Genomic DNA, 16,812 nt, shown 5'->3' on the forward strand with positions numbered 1-16,812 from the left:
AGTGTGTGACTTACAAATTATTTACTTAACCTGTCGCTCTCTCAATTAACTCAAAAATCATAAAGTCAGAGCCCTGAAGGAGATCTCAGATACATCAGCGTCCCACAAGCCACCATGATGGTTGTTTGCACGTAACAAAGCTACTTAGGTTGGCAGGAAGCATGGACTGGACAAACTGGACCTTAAATCTCCATTCTACCACTTACTGACCTTAAGAAATTTACTTCTCTGAGCTTAAGTTACTCTGTCTGTAAAATGGGAAAGATATCAGTATCCATTTTACAAGATTCTTGTGACAATCAAGTGAAATAATGTATTCATCATGTATGTAACTCCTGACATATTGAAGGTGGTCAATGAATACTCTTTTATAATCATGACCATAATCTCATTTATTCATCAATATCAGTATCATTCTGGATGTGTTTCTGCCTAGACGTGCCTGTGTCCTAGTGAAGGCTCCTGAGTCACTTGTTGGCCCATCACTGGGTGCTATGGACTGCATGTTTGTACCCCTTCCCATTCAAACGTGGAAACCCACATCTCCAGTGTGATGGAGATGGGGCCTTAGTAGGCAATTAGGTCATGAGAATGGAGCCCTCATGATGGGAGTAAAGAAGAGGCAGTAGAGAGCTTGCTTTTCTCTCTCCTTCCTCCATATGAGGACACAGCAAGCAGACAGCCGTCTGCAAACCAGGAAGAGGGCCCTCACTAGCAACCCAATCTGTCCATACCCTGATCTTGGACTGCCAGCCTCCAGAACTGTAAGAAAAAATGTTTGTTGTTTAAGCTGCCCAATTTATGGTAATTTGTTACAGGAGCCCGAGCTAAGACCCCAGGTGTGTCAGATATGGTCCTCAGACTAGACCAGCACTTACTCATGACTCTTGCTTCTTGCCTCTAGAGTTTGCTCTCCAAGGTCTTTTGATGCTGTGCAAACCTTTTTGTAACATTTTGGCTTTGCCAAATTCTTATCACGAGAGACTGAAGGAGACAAAAGTGCAAAGTGTTCTACGGGGTGATTTATGCTACCACGTAGAACAGTGATCTAAGCTTTGCAGGAGGGCAGATCACAGAGTCCTTGTGAGAATCTGGTAAAAAACCATGGACTTAAGGGCAATGCACATGCCTACAACATTTTGTCTACAATTCCTGAGCTTTGTGGAACCTCTTGAATTCTTCCATGGACGCTCTTAGAAGACCCATGCACCTCTGTTTAAAAAAAAAAAAAATCTTCTCTGGAACCTAGAATATCAGAGGAGTTGAGAGAGACAGGAGAGAGTTGATTTATGAGCCAGGAAGCTCAACCTGGTTATTAATGCAAGAGACCGGAAGTCTGGGTCTTTCCTGCTCAGCCCTGTCACCTCCTGCCCCCAACAGGGACCTTGCCAATGGCTGCCCAGGCTGCCCCCTCTTCACACTGACAGCCGCCCTACCTTAGTTCTCTTTCATAGTTTCTGGCAGAGAAAAGGCACAGGCGCCAATGAACCCCCTTCCAATGAGCTACCTCTACAGTGTTTCTCCCAACCCAAAGCTTCCTCAGACCAATGCCTATCCAGCAGTTAGTCCTTCTAGAGTGACCCTCACTGGTCTCCCCCAGAAGGGACCTGTCTTGCATCTGTATACAGTAAGGATCTTATCAATCCATTCTTGCTTCCCAGGATTAGGTTGAAACTGTTTTCTATTCTACGTGGAAACAATTAAAAAAAACAAAACAAAACAAAAACAAAAAAAAACCCCAGATATCAGAACCCGGAGTTTGAACAGAATAATAAAATGGCTTGTCCACATCACCCTCAAACCGTGTGAGGCTCTATCCCATCAAGCATCTTATGAGTAGCCTCCAATATTCAAAATCCACTTTCCAAAGGCCTGCCCCGCATTCCTGCCTCTACCACTGCCGGCTGAAGTCATTTGACTTCCATTTTGGAACTTCCAGTGAGAATTCCAGCTTGATCCCAAACCACTGGCCTCTCCAGCTTCCAAGGAAAACAGACCTTTGCTGAATTATAAAGACTCTGTTAGGTTGCTGGGAGCCAAAACAAATGGAGCTGGCTTTTCCTTAATAAGGGGGAAGCAGCCTTTCCAAGGTGGTGACCTAATGAGGCAACCGACAAAGAGGTGTCAGGTTTCAAACCCCCACCCCCGTGGAAAGCCAGGCAAAAGATAATGTCTTTCAGGATGAACTTCGACTTTGGAGCAGCCTGGAGATTTCACACTCAACCCTCTGAGTAAATGAAGTCCTAAATTTGATAATCCTAGTATTTAGAAAACGTTGTAACAGCCCTAGTCCATAGAGAAAACATTTATTTGGTAAGAATATCACCACTGGTGGAAAAAAATGGGCAAAGATACTCTTTTGCCATTTTACTTTCATAGGAGTACAAACTAGTATTTTCCCAAGTTATAATAAAGCAGAAAGAAATTGAGTTAAGAAAAAGCTGAAAGTTTCCAAGTTTCTTTCTCAATTAAATAAAGGTCTGAAGAGTATTGGAGAGAACAGTTTGAGTGTAAGTTTTTTTGGTTTTTATCTTTAATAAACACTGATGTGATGCTTACTCTGTCCCTGGATCCCTTCTAAGTGCTTTGCAAACATTAACAGGTGTAATCCTCACAACAGCCCTATGAGGGCAGCATTATTATTATACCCATTTCACAGATAAGGACACTGAGACACAGAGAGCTTCCAGTCACACAGCTCTAAGTGGCAGATGTAATAATATCAGGTAACCTGCTCATGCTGTTGGAAGCCTGTATCTGTGTGGGACTATTTAAATGTTGGGAGGATTTATCTGCATAAATAAAACGCATTTGAAAGAGGTGAAAGTGATTTATTTTCTTTTGAATATTATCCTCTCTGAGGGTTAAGACCTTAGATAACAACAATAAAAGGGCCAGAGAGCTAAGCCAACTTCTTCCATCATTCCTTTCTTTATTTCTCTCCCTCCCTTCATCCCTTGTTTCCTTCCATCCTCCCTCCCTCCCTCCCTTTCCTTCCTTCCTTCCTTTCTTCCTTCCTTCCTGCCCTGCATACATATTGGGCACACACTTCACACTAAGCATCATCCCAAGTGCTGGGGATCAGCAGAGAACAGGACAAAGCAGCTGCATTTTTGCATTTCCATTCCAGGGAAGGGAGAGGGACATTAAAAGTAGGAAAATCTAGGGCTTCCCTGGTGGAGCAGTGGTTGGGAGTCCGCCTGCTGATGCAGGGGACACGGGTTCGTGCCCTGGTCCGGGAGGATCCCACATGCCGCGGGGCGGCTGGGTCCGTGAGCCATGGCGCTGAGTCTGCGCGTCTGGAGCCTGTGCTCCGCAACAGGAGAGGCCACAACAGTGAGAGGCCCACGTACCGCAAAAAAAAAAAAAAAAAAAAAAAGAAGGAAAATCTACAATCTAACTTCAGAATGTTCTGAAGAAAAGCACCCTAAGGGGAGAGAGTGGCGTGGGGATGAAGGAGCGACACTCCATCAGAGAGACCTGAATACAGAGCGAGTGACAGAGCTATGCAAATATTAAGGGAATTGTGTCCGGGGCCGAGGGAGCAGCACACAGGAAGCTCTGCACCGTGAGCGTACTCAGCATCCACTGGAGTAGCAGCCAGGAGACCAGTGTGATGGTGGCAGGGGGGCGAGGGGCTGAGTAGTGGGAAAAGAGGCCAAAGAGTGGCCCAGTCAGATCATGGCCTTGGGAGGGTTTAGACAAGCTGTGAAGGGATGTATCTGCACCTTCAAAAACTCACTCTGACTGCCCAGATGAGGGAGGGAAGATGTGAGCAGGAAATCAGATGGAGGACCATGCAGGATTCATGTGAGAGAACGATGGAATGGTGTGATCATGGTAGACAGAATAATGGTCTCAAAGATGTCCACGCCCTGATCCCTGGAGCCTGTGAATGTGTCACCTTACATGGCCAAAGGGACTTTGGCAGAGTGGGCACAGGTGGGTACTGATGGAACCAGTGCCTGGCCAGATCCAGGAATCCTTCACTCCAGGGCTGGGGGAGAGGGTTGGCAGGGGACAAGAATCCAATATCAGCTAAAGAGAGGGGACACGGACCCCTTGGGCTCAACCCCCAGCTCTAGTGCTTACAAGGTAGAGTGTAAACTTGGGGAAATTACATCATTTCTCTTAGATCAACTCCCTCGATCAGAAAATGAAATTAACAGTGCCTGACCCATATGGGTGTTTTGAGGGCAATAGGAGACAACCCATGTCGAGCCCTGCGCCTGGCAGGTAAGAAGTGCTCTCACAAATGCTGAGTGGCAGCTTTCCTACAGAAGGTGTTGAGTGCCGTGGTTAAGAGCATTGGTGCCAGGACGCTCTGGGTTCAAAGACCAGCTCCATATTTATTAGATAGGGGACCCTGGGTGAGGTACTTCACTTGCGTCAATTCCATCTTAGGTGAACTCAGGTTAATAATATCTACCTTACGGGGTACATGGGGAGGTTTGTGTTGGTTTTTATTATTCTGGTAATGAAGATGATAAATAATGCATGTCTTGTAAAAATGTAATTAGTGTTGACTCCAGGTCTTAGGAATCATAAAATATGAAATGAAAATCTAAAGGATAGTTTTGTCATATAAAATTAAGAGTCTTTGCAATCAGATACTTGACTCAGAGTTTTGCCTAATCAACATGCAGTGAAAGGATGATGTAACGTTAACTACATGCACAGTAAATGAAGATGCTCTCAGCTTTGCCTTCATCAGCGTGATTTCCCGATGCTGTGAGTCCCACCTCGTACACTCAGGCAGCGAGGGCCTCTGCCTACGACTGAAACCTTGGAGAGGGCTGCTTTGAGGAAATCACAATGAGTCTGCAAGAAGATGCAGATGCAGTCTTGGAGAACTAACATCCTCTGCCTGTTAGCCGGCTCGGATTTTAACTTCCCACCCCCTCCTTCACCTGGTTTGACTGTAGGCCTCTGAGTCATTACACCTGGGCCAGGGACTGAGAGCCAGGGACTTCGGCATTTACCGACGATTGGAAAACCCCTCAAGACGTCTGTGCCAAAAACAGAGGCCGCAATAGTATCCTCACTCGGCGGGGTAATTGGCTCAGCAGTTTAGACACATACAGATGGCCCTTCTATGAGCAAAATGATGACCCTGAACTCCATAATCTGAAGAGCTAAGTGCTAAATGTGCAGCATTTCCTTAAATGCCTCTGAAAGGACTCCGGGGACTATAATGAATGTTCATTTGACACATCTTATCAAGGAAATCAGAGAGAGCCATCCTGCCCCTCCTCCCAGGGTTTGGCTGAGTTAGGGAGGGATGGGGGAGCTTCCGGGAAGAGTGTGGCACTAGGATGTGACAGACCTGGGTATAACCAAGAACCACATGGCCTCTGTCATAATCGGTCCCTGTGTTGGCATCAAACCGCCGACCAAGCTGCGGGTCTTGTCTGCTTGGCCTCAGGTTGTATTCCAAATCCTCGCTACTCCTTGTGTGGTCTGTGGACAGCAACATCCATATCAAGGTTGAAATGCAGCTTCTCGCTGGCCTGAAACCTACTGAATCCAAATCTGCATTTTTATAAGATCCCCCGGTGATCTGTGGGCAGATTGAAGTTTGAGAAGCACCGATCGATCTAGGGCCTGCTGGGTCTCCACTGTGACAGCACATTAGACCCGGGCTGCTCTAAAGTAATACCCATCCCTGGGGACCCACTCCAGCCCAACTATATTAGGGTTTGTTTTCAAGTTTTATTATGCAGCTGGGATTAAGAGCCGCTGATCTAGAGTTTCACTGATGATGATGATAGCAAAGATTGCAGGTAAACTTATTGAGAACTTACATATGTCAAACACTATATTAACTCATCAGAGTCCTACAAAGAGGTACTATTATTTTCTCCACTTCAGAGATGAAGAATTAAGAAACCATCTAAGGTCACAGAGGGCAGACAGGGCAGAGACGAAATTTGTACTTTTAACTTCTCCGCAAATCACTGAGCCTGCCCCAGACTGACTTTATCAGAATCTCTGGGGGTGGGGACTTAGGGACACACATTCTAAACTTATGTACCAGGTGAATCTTTTTCATACTAAAGTGTAATATGTGAGAACCCCGTTTTATTTGCTCCCGAAGGGGCTTCTTTAATTTAGGACTTTGGAAGTTGAGAAGAATGAGTACTCTGGGGGAGCTATGATGAATTTGCTCAGCAAATTTGGGTATCACGTACTGGTATGTTTATACACAAAGCTGTTCATAATTTACACTACACTGGTCAGATCTTCTAGCCACAGACGGTGCCAGGTTTATTCCAGGTTTCACCCTGTGGTTCCCCATGATCCCTGACTCAGAGTTTTCCTTTTCCCAGTTGTTAGCCATCCATCCATCCATCCATCCATCCATCTATCCTCCCAGTGATTCATCCACCCATTCATTTATCTATCTATACATCCAACCATCTACCCATTCATTCATCTGTTTATATATCCAACTGTCCATCCATCCATCCATCCATTATTCAACACCTTCCTTTACTGTCCTGGCATTGTGGTAGAGTTGAGTAAGGCACAGTCCTCAAGGAGCAACAGAAACATTAACACACTTTTACAAAACAATAACGTTTGGTGACAGGGACAAATCCAAGATGCACTGGGGGTAAAGAGGAGGAAGCCAATTCCGGGTGTCTGGGGATGCTGCCAGAGGAGGGTCCAGGAAGGCTTCCCAGAGGAGAGAAAATGAAAACTGAATTTCAAAGGATGCATAGGCCCTCACTAGGGAAGAGGATGGTCCATAGGGAGAGGGGAGAGGCTGTGCAAGGGTCAGGAGGCACAAGAGAGTGCCGTGTGTTTGGGGCGCTAGAAGCCACCCCGTTTTGAAAAGGATGTGCAAGATGGAGGAATGTCAGAGATGGCACTGCTGAGATGAGGCAGGAACCAGGTCACAGCTCTGCTCAGCACAGCACATGTCCTCCTGCAGGTGAGGGGAGCCACTGAAGGGGGAAGCAGGGAAGTCACTTTGGAAAGATCACTGGGGCTCCTTATTGAGAACAGATTGTTGAGTAAGGGAGTCTCCCTGGAGGCACAGAGACTATTTTCAGAGTCTAGAAAAGAGATGAGAAGCTCCTTAATTGAAAATAATGGTTATGACAACTGTAATGGGTTGAACAGTCCCTGAAAGATATGTCCAAGTTCTAATCTTCGGTACTTGTTAAAATGACCTTATTTGGAAATAGAGTCTTTGCAGATGCAGTTAACTTAAGGATCTTGCTATGACGGCATCCTGGATTGAGGGTGGGCCCTAACCCCAATGACTGGTGTCTTTATAAGAGAAAGGAGAAGGAGATTTGAGACACACAGACCCAGAGGGGAAGGCTATGTGAAGACAGAGGCAGAGACTGGAGTTAGGCAGCTACAAGACAAGGAACACCAAGGATTCCGGCAGTGACCAGAACCTAGGAGAGATGCATGGGACAGATTCTCCCTCAGAGCCTCCAGAAGGAACCAACCCTGCTGACACCTTGATTGCAGACTCTGACTTCCAGCACCATGAGATAATACATTTCTGTTGTTTTAAGCCCTGCCACCCCCCCTCCCCTGCCAGTTTGTGGTAATTCGTTACATTTGCCCTAGGAAACTAATACAGCAACTAACATTGACTACTGACTCTATGCCAGGCACCCCATGAAGTACTGCATAGGTGTGGTTCATTTAGCAAACCCCACATTCCATAAGGTAAGTATATTATCATCATTCCCATCTATCAGATGAAAACACTGAGGCAGGGGGATGTTTAGTCATTTACCCAGGGTTACAAAACCAGGAGGTGGCTGAGCAGGTTTTTCACGCAGGCAGTCTGGGAGCAGAGCCTGTGCTTTCAGCTCCCTGGTCTAATGTCAGAGAGATGGAGATGAAGGAGCAGACTTGAGTAGGTGGGGAGAATTACCAGGACCTGGCAACTCACCAGGCATCTGGAGGGTGGCAGGAGGAATCAAACCTCCTGGATTTCACGTGCTGCGGTGCCCTAACCCTAGTTTACATCAGCCACTGTTTTCCACGCCACACCACCCCCCGGGATGCGCTCACCTGTCCAACTCTCTAGTCCTGCTCTTTGCACCTGGTTCTCAAGGAGTCCTCCTTGGCTCTCCCCATACATGTCCTTAAAATGGCTCTACTCTTGTCAGTTCCCTGGACAGTGGTCTCACTACCTCCTTTTCTCACTTTCAGTCCTGGCTGTTCTTACATCTTTGAGCTCTAACCCGGCACTCTTCTCCTGACCCTAGAATCATCATGTTTATTCTGGTTTCTGCTCTCAGCATCCCTGCCTCTTTCCTCCCGCTGTCCCCATCTCCTTGTAAAACGAGGAGGCAAAGCAACCAGGTGAAGGGCTGGGAGGAAAACCATGTCTTCCAAGGGAAAAGGTTACATACTTCCTCTACGCTGTTTTCCTCTTTCCCTTTTAAAAATTTCCCATTCTCTCAGCCCAAGGCTGAGACCAAAAAAAAAAGCATGCAAAAATACTTTTTGCTCCTTTATATAACTTAGGTTTTTTTCTGGTCCACAGTGAGTGGATTACATTAGCCTGGGCTGCAATGATAAAGCAGAGTGTGCTGTGTTATCGTCATACAGATGTGTACATTGCTATTTCAAGAAATTGCCAGCTCCTACAATTCCCTCTGTGGGTCTGGGATGGCAAATCTGCCAGTGAGCATAACTGATGGATTAATTTAAAGGTGGGTATTAGCACCGTTCCACACGTCTAGTTTTAAAATGGTCTTTTATTATACTCTAGGATAAAATTTCACTGGAAAGGTCCAGGATATTAAAAAGACAAATATTTTAAATTAAAACAATAGAAACTTAGACCTACAACCCAGATGCCACTACACTTCCACTGACCAAAGTTCATTGCCAAAAGTGGAACCATTTCGGAGACATAATTATGTAAAGAAATAACGAGAAATTCAAAGGCTGAGAAACTTCCCAGAGTTCTCTGAAATAATTTGGAACCCCCTTTGGGAAGCACACAGGTTTATATGATAGAATACCATGTTTTACATTGTTTATCTCTGTTTTTAGACATCATTTCACAACATTCTACAAAGTGATATGATCATCATCCTGACATTTTCATCTGCTTTCAGACATTCAGATTGTTCTTAGAAAAGCAATCATCTTATCTGGGAAGAAATTTGCCATGTACCGTGCTGGTTTGCCAGCATCTTAACATACCCTAAGATTAGATTTTCCTTTCATTTCAATACTATTTTATATATAGCCTATTTTGTATTCAAATATATCAAAGATATTAAATATTTATTAAAATTGTTTCTAGGTATTCATATTAGTTCACTTTACTTAGGGTTGACTTTTACTCCTCATGGCCTAGCTATAGAACATAGTAAGTAATGATTAACTGACTAGCGCCTCTGGAGTGGTCTTTAATAAACATAAACCTTCATTCAAATGACAGACAATCCAAAAGGGGATAGCTGGAACTTGCTCACACTCACTCAATCCATGTGTTGTGATGACACAAAATCACAGGGATTGAGAGATAACTTGCATTTTCCTTTGAGTAAAAAAAAGGAAACTTATTAAAATAAGAAAAATGTAACCGTTGGATGTAACCAGTGAGCTAGTGGGAAGGAAAGTTCAGTGCATTTGCACTGGAAGGATCAGAAAGGTAGATTCCTCTTTCATTGGTTCGTTTAACAATATTTAATGAGCACCTGCTATATGGTGGGCACAGTGCTAGTTTCTGGGCTTCTAGTGAATGAGTTTCAGGAAGAATGAAGAGAGAAACTCCTTCTGGGGCTTACAGGTCTTTTTGTTAACTCTCCCTTATTAGACTTTGGGGAAAAGGGAGCCCAGAGGAATCCACAAAACAAAGTCTTTCAAATCAGAGCTCAGTTCAATACCAGTATTCCACTTACTAGGGTTCTGTATGGGGACAAGCCACTTAAACAATCTGAACCTGTGTCCTCATCTGCAGAATGGAAATGATAACAATTTATAAGATTGTCATGTGGATTACACAAAACAGTAGGCACACAGGAAGTGATCCAAAGTAACATTTTCTAAGCAGTAAAGAATATTATAATAAATATTAACTGTTTGTGTTTCTGTCTCTCTCCCTTCCTCTTTGCTCCTGCCTTGTGGCCATTGCCTAACCACTGGCATGATTTTGGTGAGCAGGCCTACTTAGCCTAAATTCCACAAAGCAATGAGGAAACTGTTTTCTCTATGTTTAACTGCAAAATACTGTGGCTTAGAGTAAAAGTAGCCAGACACAAAAAGCTACAGAATGGATGATTCCTTTTAGGTGACCTTCTGGAAAGGGCAAAACTATAAGGACAGAAACCAGATCACTGACTGACAGAGGCTGAGGATGCGGAGAGGGAACTGATGACAAAGGGATCCAAGGGAACGAACAATTTGTGATGACGGAAATGTTCTGTATCTTGGTTTTGCAGGTGATTGCACACCTGTATATATTTGTCAGCACTCATTGAACTGCACCCTTGAAAAGGATGCATTCTACTGTATGTAATTTATATCTCAACAAACCTGACCTTGAAAAAAGAAGACTGTGGCTTGGGACCTTCAAGGTTTCCTTTAAGAAAAAAATCTATGATCAGTACAGGAAATGAGCGGTGCTCCTGGGAATACTCTTGTACAAAATAACTATAATAAAGACAGACACTGATACTCCTCCTAAGAGAGGTACAAAGTTCTCCGGGAATTCTGAGGCAAGAGAAACATCCATCCAGGGACACCAAGGCATACTTTACAGAAGAGGTTGCATTTAAACCGGGCCTGAAGTGTGCAATTAATCACTGGGTTTTTTTTTTTTTTCTCTACCAATGATGAATATCTTAGACTCCAGCCTCTGTCTATAAAATGCTTGCAAATTTTACTATGTTTGATTATTCTTCTAAAAGTTTGTATATTGTAATATATTTGCCAGAGATGAAATGATTCACATTATCTTGCCCCTTAAAAAACAATCATGGTTTTGAGGCAATGTTTTCTGAGTTTGTGGTCTTTAGGAAATTGTTTTTACATGTCCACTTATAAATGTTCTTCCATTCAATGAAATGAAGAAAAGTAGAATGTCATTAGAGGAGACATCATGACCAGGTGTAAGAGGTTGGAATGGGGTCCAAAAATTTAGATTCTATGACTCACAAGTGACTCTATAAATCAAGAAAAAAAAGATCAATAATCCAAAAGAAAAAAGTGGGTGGGGAAAACTATGTAAACAGACAGTTCAGGAGAGGAAACACAGTGACTCTTAATCATATGAAAAGATGTTCAATTTCAATGTAATTAATGAAATGGTTACTTCTCTTAATATACACGCCTCTGAATCACTGAGACAAGATCAACAGTCTGGTAAAAAAAAATGAGCAAAGTAAATGAATAGACAGTTCATAGAAGAGATAATACAACTAGCCTTGAAACATATGAAAAGATGCTTAAACTCACTCATACTAAGAGAAAAGCAAATTAAAGCTGCACTATTTTGTACTCATTGGGCAGGTAAAAAAAAGTTTACCAAGTCTGTTAACACAGTGTTAATGAGGGTGTAGGAAAATCAGCTACTGCTGGGACAAACTTTGTGGAGAAGCACTTGGCAATGTCTATTAAAATTATAAATCACAATGATTCTGACTGAGCAATTCCACTTCCATGAATTTTATCCTATAGATCATCCATGTGCAAAATGATTTGTACCACGTTATTCACTGCAGTTCTGTATGTAATAGCAAATGAATGCCCCTCATTGGGTTAAACGGGTTTTTATACATCATACCAGAGAACACTACTCCACTGTAAGAGACAGTGAGAAAGCTCTTCATAGGCTGATGAGAAGCAATCAGATATATTAGAAATCCAGAATCTCAGGCTCTGCTCCAGACCTCCAGAATCAGTATCTTCAGTATAACAAGATCCCCAGATGATTCCCATGCACGGGAAGGTTTCAGAAGCCCTGGTCCAGCTAGTTCCTACTCATGGTCACTTCAGGCTTGACTTCCTTCTGGAAGTCTTCTCTCAACTCTACCTTTATTCTACCTAATCTACATTGACTGCCTTTCCCTGGTCTACCATTATCCCATGTGTTTCTCTCCATATTATTTGCCACATTATAATTTTCTGGGCTCTTCTGTCACCCCCACCAGGAGATATTCACTGCTGTCTCACAGTCCCTAGCCTAGAGCCTGGTAATATGTAGTAGATGCTAAATAAATATCTTTTTGGATAAATAAATGGATGCACCAGGCCAAATAAAAAAGGGAGTGGGAAAGTTTGCTTAGTGATTTTTTTACCATTTACCTTTTTCTTAGATGTTCCTCCTTTCTGGAGAAACTGCCAACTGATTAAGAAAGACCAGGGCACCCTTGGGAATAGCTCCTCTCACCTTACTCCCCCAGGCCAATAGCTGCAGGCATTTGAACAAATACATCTTCCAGCTCTTTGCTTGGCCATGGATTCAGCCCAGATTAGAAATAAAAGCTTTAGGTTCAGATGACATTTTCGAAGGGCCAGAAATTCCCTAGAAATCCTAGCTTCTTCTTGCTCTAGGAGATCGGTTTCCTGAATTGACTCAACTTTATTTGGGAGCATTTGCTAACTGTTGCTTAAACTGCTGCAAAATTCCAACCACACAGAGGAAAAGGGCTCTACGAAAAGCCCAAGCACGTGGTGCATCAGAAACGATTTACCATCACGTGTGCATGTGACTTCCAGGAGTGAAATCAAAGGGTTGCTGGCCAAATCACAGCACCACCAGAGTTCCCTCCAGAGGCGGGGGCACTGATGGCAAAGGAAAGCAAACAAAAGAAACATTCTTTCTACTTGTGAGTGAAACAAAGATCCCACTGAGAAAAGTGAAGTGAACAGGAGAGCTGTAAAATCAACAGAAATGGGGGCTGTCTGTGGAGCAGGCATCTGGTTTCAATGTAAACATCCTTAAAATGTTTCAAGAATGAATGTACATTTGAATAATTTATTATTAAACTTTTTTTTTCCTTACCATGGATATTTAGGGCAGATTCAGCATTGAAGAGATCCTTCCATATACCCAACTCAACTGGATTTCCCACTCAGTTTAGACATTTTCTGAGTGGAATATTGAGAGGAAAACATTTGAAAGCAAACTAAACAGAGCTGCCTGTCCAAATCCAGGATTGCCTGGTTGGATGCAGGTATTTTTGGAAAGAGCCACGTGAACACAGCACACTAAGTAGATTGTACACTTTGCGCAGGAAACCTGAAGTGGGGTGGAGGCAGGGCTGTAAGAGTCTCTGCCTGCTCTGGTTTCTGTCTGGAGTTTCTTCACTGGCAAAGAAACTCATCTTGAATTGCACTTGCTCCTTCCTTCTCATCATGAATTGAATACACAAAGTTCTGAAAAATGCTCTAGAAGAGGTTGCAAATTAGTGACTGAAACGTGCTTTGTTAGGGCCAGGTCATGTCTTTAAAAAGAATGTCTTAAAGTGGTTGCCAACATTTTAAAAATTTCTGCAGGGCAACAATTGGTTGGATCCAAGTAGAATCCATTTGCTAATGACCTTTAGAAAAGACAGGCATCCCAGTTTGCCCCAAGCCATGGTACGTACACACACACACACACACACACACACACACACACACACACCCATCCTAGGGCAGCCCTCAGAATGAGAAGGAAATGAGTTTTGTCTCTACTGGTTGGCCACCTTACTTGGTTACTTGGTATGGCATGATTCTTTTTCATATGATAGCAGAACTTTTTCTTTTCGCTGTTTCTTTTCTGTTTCTTTTCTTTTTCACTATTTTCTTTACATTATACTACTTCTGTAGAACTCTATAATGTTAAATTCTTGTATTTTTTTTTTTCTTTTTTTCCTTCTTTAATGAGAAACCAACATCCCAGTGTCGGGGGCATCTTTGTCAGCTGTCTTTGTCTGAAAGGGAAGGGAAGCGATAGACCTTTCCATGGCGTTTCTTAGTTCATGAGGCTCCTTTGCCTTCCTGTCTTTCTGTGCTTAAATATAACCCTGTAGGGGTTTACCTACAATCTTGACTTCTGGCTTTTTCTTGATACGTCAGGAGGTCTGGCATACTGGCCACACAAATTACTGCTCCTGCACTCAGGCAGGTTGAAGGAGTAATTTTGTCCCATGGGAGCAATAGAGCTGTGTCAGTGATGTCTACCAGCCTGGAGATGTTTAGGCTCTAAATGGTAAAGGATAGCCAGGAATTAAAGTCATGGATTCCAACGTAGGTACCATTGACTTTAGCCAAGGTGTCCGAACATACAGAGAAGGAAACAGGTTGACTATGGTTCCTGGGAGCAGGGGACCAAGAAGACTTATTTGCCTGTGAATGACTGCATCCTAAATGCAGTGCTCAGCCCTGGTGCCTTGTATAGAATTAGTGCTCAGAAAATGTCTGTCAGATTTAGAAGATGGAGATCACAGGTTGAATTCTAGACAAGAGCAAAATGGTCCTGAATCGTTCTACAAGACTACCTAATACTTTAACTTTTATAATGAAAATATGTTGTAAAATTGCAATTTCTTAAAACACTTGATTCCTTGAAAATAGTTTCTGGTTTTTTTCCAACCTACAAAAACACATTTGTACCTTCGAGAGCAATTCACATATAGCTGGTCTTAGAAATCATAAAGCTCATGATATCCCAAGTAAGGAAACCAGCTCCAGGTAAGAAAAAGACTTGTTCAAGAACAGACCAGTGGCAGTCTGGACAAGAATGATCTCTTGATTCCAGGGATTGTTTTCCAGCACTAGGGATTTGCCCAAGCCCAAGAAAGTGGTTCTAAGACAATAGGGTATGTGACCAACTTCAATAGTCTGTTGAAGAAACATGGAGATGCCTGGCTACATATTGTGAAAGTCCTGGGCTCTTCTGAAGGGCACCCAGACCTGTCAGGCTGACTCCTGCAAAGGCTAATGGGCAGCCCAGAGGGGTAGAGATGGCAATATAAGAGCTGCCCCTATCCCCTCACCCTTAAAGCAGATGGCCGCGTTGTCCTGGGGGCCCTAAGCGGGGAACACATCCCATCCCAACATCAAACTGCGATTCCCCAATCCAGAGCATAAACGTGTCACTGTCAGTCATGACAAGACACGCCACATGACAGCACATGGAATCAGACATTTAACTTATGAAACATCACGACTCTGTTTCTAATACAATGGTATAAAGATCACAGAATATTTCATCGACATAGAAAAAAGCGAAGGTTTGCCAAAGGGACTGCCATCTTGTATATCCCCCCCCCAACCTTGCCCCACTTTTCTTGTTCCTCTTATAGTACCTGGTTACCTACAGACTCTAGTGCCCTACTGGGAACAAGGACCCAGGCAGCCTATGTGTCCCAGTGCAGAAGGGCAGCTCAGCTCACCAAGTCCAAAAGGAAAGAGCACAGGTACCAGGCATGTTTCCCAGGGTTCATAGGCTCTCTTTCCCCTCATCTGCCTGGTCCCTCCATTCAAGCAAAAAAACACAATTCTACTTTACTCCAAGTGATGAATCAAATAAATGCCCTAAAATAAATTAAGTATATAAATAAGAAGATGGCCTTGTAACAGCATAAAACTCAATTTGAGCTGGTAAATATTTTGATAAAACTGGTTAAAATAATACCTTTGGTGGAGCCGTTTTGTGGTCTTTAAAATTATGGAGTCGTTTTTTAGAAATGGGAGGACTCTTATTTCCTGATTCAATATTTGTTGGCGCCTACCCATATGGGCAACATTTAGTGACATTGTGTATGATTATTCCTTTTATTCAGAAATGCTTCTCTGTGATATCAAGTGACTGGCAAGAAGAGCTATTTGATTCTTATGTTTCTGGTGTGATTTCCCACCACCCTCTTACACATGCTTCAGTCCAACCCGATATATGCCTGTTCCCTCCTCCATGCTTCTGCTCTTGTCCTCGCGTCACCTCTGCCATGCCCACTGAGCCTCATCCCTATGTCTGTTAAAATCCTCATGGAGCCAGATGGCCTGGGTTTAAACTCGAGGCTTCTGCAAACTAGCTGTGTGACTTTGGACAAGTTTCTTAATCTCTCTGTACCTTGGTTTCCTCATCTGCAAAATTAGGAAAGAATGGTACTACCTCATTGAGTTGCTGTGATGATTAAACGAGATACCAAGACCTAAGACACTTACAACAGTGCCTGAACCAGATCTACGCCATCCTTCCTTCAGCCTCCAGGGAATATTATTGGGGCTTTTTTCTATTTTTTTCTATTTCTATCTAGAACCCTAGACTCTGTGCATGTAAGGATACTTTGATATGGTTCTAATAATTATTAATTAATAAGAATTAATAATGAATAAGCAAACCTATTTCTGTTAACTCTGACCTAAAGACTGAATTAAATTAAATGATTAAATATTAGCATATGTAAACAACAAGGTCCTACTGTATAGCATCAGGAACTATATTCAATATCCTGTAACAAATCATAATGAAAAGAATATGAAAAAGAATATATATATGTACAACTGAATCACTTTGCTGTACAGCAGAAATTAACATAGCTGTAAATCAACTATATTTCAAAAACATAAATTTAAAAAAATATTAGCATATGTGATCAAGTACCTACTCTGTAGCTTGTATCAATATTTTGCTCCATTTCTTCCATTTATTTGGGAGCTTCTTGTGCCCTGTACTTATTAACTAACTTACCAGGGTGAGGGGAAAACATTCTTTTGTGCTTTCTAAAATAGAATTATCTGGTGAGCTTTTCTAAGTGACTCCTATTTCCCTCCAACCCCACTGGCACTCCCAAATTCGTTATCAGAGAGCGCGCTCAGAGACCAATAGTT

Source organism: Delphinus delphis, chromosome 6, assembly GCF_949987515.2.
Source record: "Delphinus delphis chromosome 6, mDelDel1.2, whole genome shotgun sequence".
Taxonomy (NCBI): domain Eukaryota; kingdom Metazoa; phylum Chordata; class Mammalia; order Artiodactyla; family Delphinidae; genus Delphinus; species Delphinus delphis.